Source organism: Megalops cyprinoides, unplaced genomic scaffold (assembly GCF_013368585.1).
Source record: "Megalops cyprinoides isolate fMegCyp1 unplaced genomic scaffold, fMegCyp1.pri scaffold_27_arrow_ctg1, whole genome shotgun sequence".
Classification (NCBI taxonomy): domain Eukaryota; kingdom Metazoa; phylum Chordata; class Actinopteri; order Elopiformes; family Megalopidae; genus Megalops; species Megalops cyprinoides.
In genome coordinates this window covers 863,877-872,577 of record NW_023494723.1, presented here as the reverse complement: position 1 = coordinate 872,577, position 8,701 = coordinate 863,877, and the positions used below count along the sequence as shown (strand labels likewise).

General features: G+C 44.2%; 1 pseudogene; it reads right to left on the bottom strand.

Moving 5' to 3' along the window:
• Nucleotides 1-228: 228 nt before the first annotated feature.
• Nucleotides 229-347, bottom strand: LOC118772313 (annotated as a pseudogene).
• Nucleotides 348-8,701: the final 8,354 nt, after the last annotated feature.

The following is an 8,701-nucleotide window of genomic DNA, read 5'->3' as shown; positions in this document are numbered from 1 at the left end:
TAACTGACTGGGGACTATGTCGGCGAGCTCTTTCAGACAGATTCAGAGCCTCCAGATGAAGAAAATTTATCGGTCTATTTCCAGGCTGGGGTCGTCTGCCCTTCTTTAGATCACCTTAACTTAAGTGTACATGATTTTATCAAAAGACAAATAAATAGATGCTGAAAGGAATGAGTTATACGAGAAATGTGTGTTTGCCGTCAAATATCGCCTCCTGTGGAGGAAAAAAGCTTACAGCATCTAGTATTCCCAGGCGGTCTCCCATCCAAGTACTAACCAGGCCCGACCCTGCTTGGCTTCCGAGAACGGACTAGATTGGGCGTGCTCAGGGTGGGTTGGCCGTAAGTGAAAGCTGCGTCTTCAAATAGCACTCTCATACGTGTCCCCTTGAATTTCAGCACAACGTCTTAAGGATTTCACCATACATTTGCTGCCATTTATGTCATCTGTGTCGTTATGGAAGCCTGGAGGTTCATCCAACACAATCATCACAGCAAGTGTAATAATTTCCTTAAGTGGAAAGCGCTCTTGGTCGAAATCCAGTCATACGACATATAAAACAACAGTCTCTGCCATCCAAATGGTTTGGTCAGCGTTACTTACCTAAATTGAGTTGGACAGGTCTCAATTTTAGGGAGGACTGAGAAAGAGAAGTTGTGCACATTTCTTCACCACAAGTTTACCCTAATTCATTTGATAACCGCTACCACGAGGAGTCATGAAGTAGTGACTCTAGTAAGTCAAATTGGCAGGGGAATCCTTTTAGAGCGCCTGCATGTTTTAATAAAAATGTTGATATTTGGTGCCAGTGTATCGATAATATATCGCAAGAGGAAGTAATACGATATCTTCCTGTATCAATATTTTTTCCCACCCCTAGTAACGACACTGCTGTAAGGGGTTGGCAGTGAGCAGTGAGAACTCCAGTTCGAAACTTGCTCGCTCACTGACCCACTAGTGAAAACAACACAGAATACACCCGTTACAGTAGCATAGTATGATTCACATTGAATTGTCTTGTATCTAAAATAACTTAAGAGAAGCAATGAGCAGTTCCAGGCTACACATTTGAATGCCACGGGAGCCAGCACCCAACAAACAGGGAGCAGGGCCTCAGATTTTAGTGTATTATCACAAAATGGCCTCACTTCTGAGTGTATTATCACAATAAGGCCTCAATTCTAAGTGTGTTATCACAATATGGCCTCAGTTGTCAATGTGCTATCATAATATTCCCCTAGTTTGTTCCCTGCTACTGTTCACTGTGCACATGGTCAAAAGACAGAAGAATTTTCCCAAATTAATTATTGTAACACATGTAATGAAATGGAAGAATGATGAAATAATGATCAAATATGTTACCTCTGACATCCCCCAGCACAGGTCTACTGTTTTAAAGATTTAGCTAAAACGTCGCAAAACCAAGATCTAAAGCTATTATGACCTATAAAATGAGTACAGAAAACATTCTGGTGTTCAGTAGCATTCTGAGCAATTGTACCTTCAGTTTTAACATCCAAACAAATTTGTGATATTAAAAATTCCATTCCTGGTATTTCATACAAACACAAAACACTCAATAACATTGGTATAAGACAGACATCTGTTTTGAGCTAGCAGGGCAAAATGGAATCTTTTCCACTGGCTTCCATAGCACTTTGTTTCACATCTGGAGGGAGACCAGGGTTGTTTTTATTACCCGTTTCTGAGGACAGCCTCCTGGAATGAAGAATAATGCAGAGTTCGTTTGAAAATCTTTATTGGTCTATAAAAGTAGACTGACTTCATCCGCATTGGTCACCAGTCTCCCTGCAGACAGAAAGAAACCTCCCTTTTGGCAGCAAGGCAGTGTCTGTGTCACTGAATACATCTGTAATGACAATTCAACATATAGACAAATAGGTAAAAAAGGCTATACCTGCCATTCACTTCCTGTTCAGCATTCCCCCTTCAGAACCTTGTGCAACACAACCTCACACACACTTCCTGCCCCACCCCCCGTTGAGCTGCAGGGGGGTGTAGTTCAGCACATTGGGTCACACCATGGGTGGAAACACAGCCCAACTACAGAGAAGTGGCATGGACCACCAGGGTTGGGGAGTAATGGAATACATGTAACGGCTATGTTATATATTTAAAATAAAATATTCCTTTACAGTTACCATTTAAATTGATGGTAATCAAATTACAGTTACATTTTAAAAATATTTAGATTACTGAAGGAATTACATTGGATTTTTTTTCTCATTTAATTTCTTTTTTTCCATTCAATGTTTATTCAGTTGGAAAATCTATCCAATGATAGGCAACTCCAGGGTGTATTTCCCAAATGCCCCTGACAACAAAAAGAAAAAAAAAAGAAGAAAAAAGGACGCAGCCTGCCTGACTCACAAGACAGTAGAATGGAGAGTGAGACAGAAAGCAACCAGCGCAACGTGTTTATGTCATGGAAATACCGGGACCATTTTACTTTCAAATTTGGCAAAGGTCGCAACATAACAGTAGGCTACAATGCAAGCTGTTTTTGCCAGCAACCAAATTGCTCTCCACTTCAAAAGAGTCAACTTCTAACCTGAAGAAGGATCTTGAAGTAAGTTCTCTTTTTCATTATTTAAGATAATATTGATTGCTATCTAGCTACCTTACATAGTTTGGCTGCACTGGATTAGCTATTCAGCTAGCTAGTAGGCTAGTAGGTATAGTATTAAAGCTAAGAGTAGATACAGTGACAAAACAAGTGAAATTTCACATGTTCAAAACTGTGATTATTCCAACAATTTTACACTATGCATATTACACATTAAACTGTTAAGCTACTCCTTTCTTACTCACAATGTATTTAGGGTGGCTCGTGCCTTTTCTAACTCTAATGTTTTCGTGTAATGTACAGTTTTTGAATTAACATTTACAATTCTGAAGAAACTGCAATGAAGTGCCCATAGACTGAACATGGGGGTGCCAAAATGTTAGCCACAACAATGCTAAGTGAACATTATAAAAATAACCGTTCAAAACCTTAGTCGGATGAACATTCTTTAAAAAACCGAAACTTTTTTATGAAATAAATACATGAATCACTTCCTTAATGCTGTATCTTTATTATTTTTGCTGGTGAAATCGAATGCATTCACATTACCATAACATAAAATCTCATCTTCAATAATAGGGTTCCCATTATGCATGGGGAAAAAAAAGTTAAATATTTGCAATTGACAAAGAAATAATTTGAAAAAAGGTACTTCAAATAGCTTCTGTATTTCGGTAATGAGAGAATTATATTAAAAGTATATTAAAATATTTTGAAAGCTACTTTTAATGTACTGTTGTGATCATTTCTTACACCTGTTTTTCTAAATGTGAAAAGTTCAGTAAAATAGACCTTTTAATTAGTCTTTTTCCTTCATCATAAAACATATTGTTTATCAAAACCTGTTACTCCTGATACTGTTTACCAAAACCATCACCACCCGGGCTAACCAGAAGCCATGGCTGACAGGAGAGGTCCACAGGCTATTGAGGGCCCGAAATGCTGCCTTCAGAGCCGGTGATGATGCTGCACTGAAAACAGCCAGAGCCAACCTGTCTGGCGGCATCAGGAAAGCCAAAAAGCAGTTCACACAGAAGTTAGCACAGAACTTCAGTGACAGCAGAGACACAAGGAGCCTGTGGCAGGGGATCCAGACCATCACAGACTATAAGCCCCCACCACAGACCTGTGACAGCAACATCCCTCTGCTTAACAACCTCAATAACTTCTTCGCGCGCTTTGAAGCAGACAACTCCTCACTTGCTCACAAATCACCACCCCCTCCTGATGACCAGGTCTTGTGCCTATCTCCAGCCAGCGTGAAGAGCTCACTCTCCAGAATCAATGCCCGCAAAGCTGCTGGGCCCGACAACATACCTGGCCGTGTGCTGAAGGACTGTGCAGAGGAGCTCAAAGATGTCTTTACAGACATCTTCAACACCTCCCTGAGCCAGGCAGTTGTCCCTACCTGCTTCAAAGCAACCACAATAATACCTGTGCCAAAGAAGCCATCTCCATCCAGCTTCAATGACTACCGCCCTGTTGCACTGACGCCCATCTTAATGAAGTGCTTCGAACGGTTAGTCATGCAGCACATCAAATCCATCCTCCCTCCCTCCCTGGACCCATTCCAGTTTGCATATTGAGCCAACCGGTCCACAGATGACGCAATCTCCACTGCTATACACTCAGCCCATCTGGAAAAGAAGGACTCATATGTGAGAATGCTGTTCATAGACTTCAGCTCAGCATTCAACACAATCATCCCCATGCAGTTAATTCAGAAACTGGATCACCTGGGCCTTAGCACTTCACTATGCAACTGGTTACTGGACTTCCTCACTGGAAGACCACAGGCAGTTCGGGTCGGCAACCACACATCCAGCAACATCATACTGAACACTGGAGCCCCTCAGGGATGTGTGCTTAGCCCCCTTCTCTTCACGCTGCTGACCCATGACTGCACACCAAAGTACAGCTCCAACATCTTCATCAAATTTGCGGATGACACAACTGTGGTGGGCCTCATCACCAACAAAGATGAGGCTAACTACAGGACAGAGGTGAGCCAACTTGCCAAGTGGTGTGGCGACAACAATCTCTCCCTGAATGTGATGAAAACAAAGGAGATGGTCGTCGACTTCAGGAGAGAGCACACCCAGCATCATCCTCTGACCATCAATGGTGCAGCTGTGGAGAGGGTGAGTAGCACCAAGTTTCTGGGTGTGCACATAACAGAAGACCTCTCCTGGTAAAACAAAACCACATCACTGGCCAAGAAAGCTCAGCAACGCCTCTACTTCCTCCGCAAACTGAGGAGAGCCAGAGCCCCAGTTCCCATCATGTGCTCCTTCTACCGTGGCACCGTTGAGAGCATCCTTACCAACTGCATCACTGTGTGGTTTGGGAGCTGCACCACCGCCAACAGGAGAACCCTGCAGCGCATAGTGGATGCAGCAGAAAAGATCTCTGGTGCCTCACTCCCCTCCCCCCTGGACATCTACAACACACGCCTAGCCCGTAAAGCACAGAGCATTGCTGCTGACCCCACTCATCCTTCGCACACGCTCTTCAGCCCCCTCCCATCGGGGAGGAGATTCAGAAGCCTCCAGGCCCGTACCTCAAGGTTGAGGGACAGCTTCAAGTTGAACTCTCTTCCCTCCCTCAGCCATCTGCTCCAAAACAGAACTGAACTTTGAACCCCCCCCATACTGAAGCCTGGACTATTCTCCACCCATTCCTACTCCCAACATTAACTCACACAGATCTACACAATCACTTTACTTATAAAAACAGTCTACATCATATTCCTGTGGAATATGTAGTTATATTTATATTTTTTATATTTATTTTTCATATTTATAAACCTACCATGTGCCTGGATGCCCTTGCTGTAAATATTCGTAGCTTGTTTTCTGTGAAAATTCTTGTTCTTGTCTCTCAGTGTCATTGTGTTATGTTGAACTGTTGTATTGTCACCGTGGGCCTGAGAGAAACGCAATTTCAATCCTCCGTATGTCCTGTGCATACTGGAGAATTGACTATAAAGTTGACTTTGACTTTGATATTGGTAATGAGAATTATACTGGTGCACATGCTTATAAAACTTTCATAAAATGCTTTAGGCCTAAATGTTTTTTTTTTCATGTGAAATGTTATCATAATTAAAAAATATATAGACTGTATTTCATGTATTACAGTAAAAAAAAGTTTAGCTATTTAGATTTTGACATCACTTGGACATAGTTTGTGAGAATCACCTAACCAGTAGCCTATATGCCATTCACACTTTTACGTACATACTTTTAAAAATTAAAAACACAGTGTTCACCAAGTAATCCAAAGTATTCAGATTACGTTACTTAGCTTGAGTAATCTAACAGAATACATTACAAATTACATTTTACGGCAAGTATTCTGTAATCTGTAGTGGTGTGGCGGTTGAGGTGCGACCACACATATCTAGTTTCTTGTCTGCACAAAGTTTGCTGTGATGAACTTTTACACGCACAAAGCCAAACACAGACTTTTATGCGCACACACGCGCACATAAGAAAACGCGTATGGACTAGCACACATCAATGCTAATATACACTGTTGAAATAAAGACACATAAGACTATTTTGTTATGCTTTAAACATTAATTTTGTACTTAAGTTGGCGCGCAAACTTGGGTCTAAAGTGATGTTTATGTAGCATAAAATGTTACCGGCAGCTTGCATGAAGTTTTCGTTGTGCTCCTGCGGCTGATGTGAGTCACTCCGGCAGCAAAAGGGTGCCGCTGGGGAGTAAAGGAATGTTTATTTGGTTCCAGCCGGAATTGGCCAGGTACATTCCTGTAGTGGCACTGGGGATGGCAGCGATGGCCTTGATCAAGCTGTTTCTGTGTTTGTATCTTTTCACATGCCTAGGAAATGTATGATTTTGTTTGCTTTTCTTAAATCTGCTGTTTTGCATATTGAAGAATATTATGCTTTTGTCTCAGAGACAAAAGCGCCAGTCAGTGTCTCAGAGAGCTGAATTTAACACCTTTATTTAGCAACACACAGGTATATGCATCACACACCTAGACATCACTAGGCAGCAAGGCAGCGGAGACTGGTGGAAGAGGCACAACATTCAACCGGTAAAACCTAGAAAACATACACGGCGCTGACCAAGTAGCCGCAGAACAGATATAAGAAAGAGTTATCCCCCTCAGTGCTGCCCAAGAGGTTGCAATAGCACGTGTTGAGTGACACCTCACAGAAGCAGGAGCTGCTTTACCAGCCAGAGCGGTAGGCAGTGCTGATGGCCTCTGAAACCCAGTTGCCCAGCCTCTGTTTTGACAGAGGCGTTTCCTTTCCGACAGGTCCCGAAACGCACAGTTAGTCTCCTTGCAGGCCTCCCAGCAGCACCACCCACCCTCTCCAGCTCATCCAGAATGCAGCTGCCCGACTGATCTTCAACCTCCCCCAAATTCTCCCATGTTACGCCCCTGCTGGAAATCCCCTCCACTGGCTCCTGTCGCTGCCAGGATCAGATTCAAGACCCTGACCCTCGCCTTCTCTGCAGTCAACAGGACAGCCCCTTGCCTACCTCCAAGAACTCATCCAGCCCTACACACCAGCCCGACCCCTACGCCTCCGCAGCAACTGGACGCCTTGCTCCCTGCATGGTCAAGGCAGGAGGTGCTCGTTCTGCCAGACATCGGGTTCGCCTACATCGCCTCCCCAGTGGTGGAAACGAACTCCCGGTCTCGCTAAGGACAGCTCCTTCACCCCAGTCCTTCAGACGGGGCCTGAAGACGCACCTCTTCAGACTCTACCTGGACTGACCCAGCACACAATTGCTGCCCCCCCACGCCCATCAGTGCTGTCGTAAATTGCTGTGCTTTTAAACTGTGCTTTTAAATTTTGTCTCTTGTTGCCGCCTTTACCCTGACGCTCATTGTGCCGTTTGAAGTTGTTGAGTTTGCCGTTTCGAAGTATATTGTACTAATTGCCTTTAGGCTGTAATTGTAAAAATCTGATAGCTACTGCGTCCTCAAACAGACCTTGCTCTCAGTGCTGAAACTGTCTCATTGTGGAACTGTACACATCCTGTCCCCGTACTGTCGCTGTACCTACTGTATGCACTTTTGTAAGTCGCTTTGGATAAAAGCGTCTGCTAAATAAATAAATGTAAATGTAAATGTTAGTCTGTAGTGCGCCACTGGCCGGTCACTGAGACATACTGTCGCAAAGCACGCACTGGACACATTTCCAAGCGTGACTCACCATCAGAATGAAAAGCGGCCAAAGTAATCAACTGTGATCGCCAACAAGAATGCTGTTTTAATGGAGAGCCATTTAACATCTGCATGCTCCAATGGTTCAAACAGTGGTGAATACAGGCCATCAAGAACAATGTGTAAATCCCAAGGGGCAAAATCAACCCGTGGGCGTGGATGTAACCATTGCGCACCTTTAAGGAAAGCCACCACTAACTTGTGGGCACCTAAGGAAACACCTTCCATAGGTGCCCTATGGGCCGACAATGCAGCACTTTCAAAGTAGCTGGAGAGTGACCTTCATCCAGGAGTTGTTGTAGGAACTGAAGTATTGCTGTCACAGGATATTCAGAGGGGTTTAGTGAATGAGTAGTATACCAAGCAGTGAAAAGCTTCCACCTGTTAGCATACATTGCTCTAGTGGACTGAGCACGAGCATTCAGAACAGTGTGTCTGACCCCCTCTGAACAGTCCATGATACTTTGGTTCCCCCCCAGTGGCCAGACCCAAAGTTTCAGCCTGTTGGGGCAGGGGTGCCACAGTGAGCCCTCCATCTGGGACAGCAAGACCTTCCTCAGGGGTAATGGACTGGGTGGCCCCATTGTCAGAGACAGCAGCAAATGAAACCACGGCATGCTTGTCCACCTGGGAGCTATCAGGAGCACCCTGTGACCCGTTTCCCGAACTCGACTGAGCACCGCCCAGATCAGCGATATTGGCAGAAACGCACACAGTAAAAGGTCTGGCCACTCGTGGGCCAGAGCATCTCTGCCCAGAGACTCCGCCTCCATCTGCTCCGAATACCACTTGGGGCAGTGAGTTGTCACCTTCGAGGCAAATAAATCTACTGCCACTGTGCCATAAGTATTCCAATTCCTCATCACAAAGTCTTTGTGCAGATGCTAGTCTGCTGGCCGCGGTCC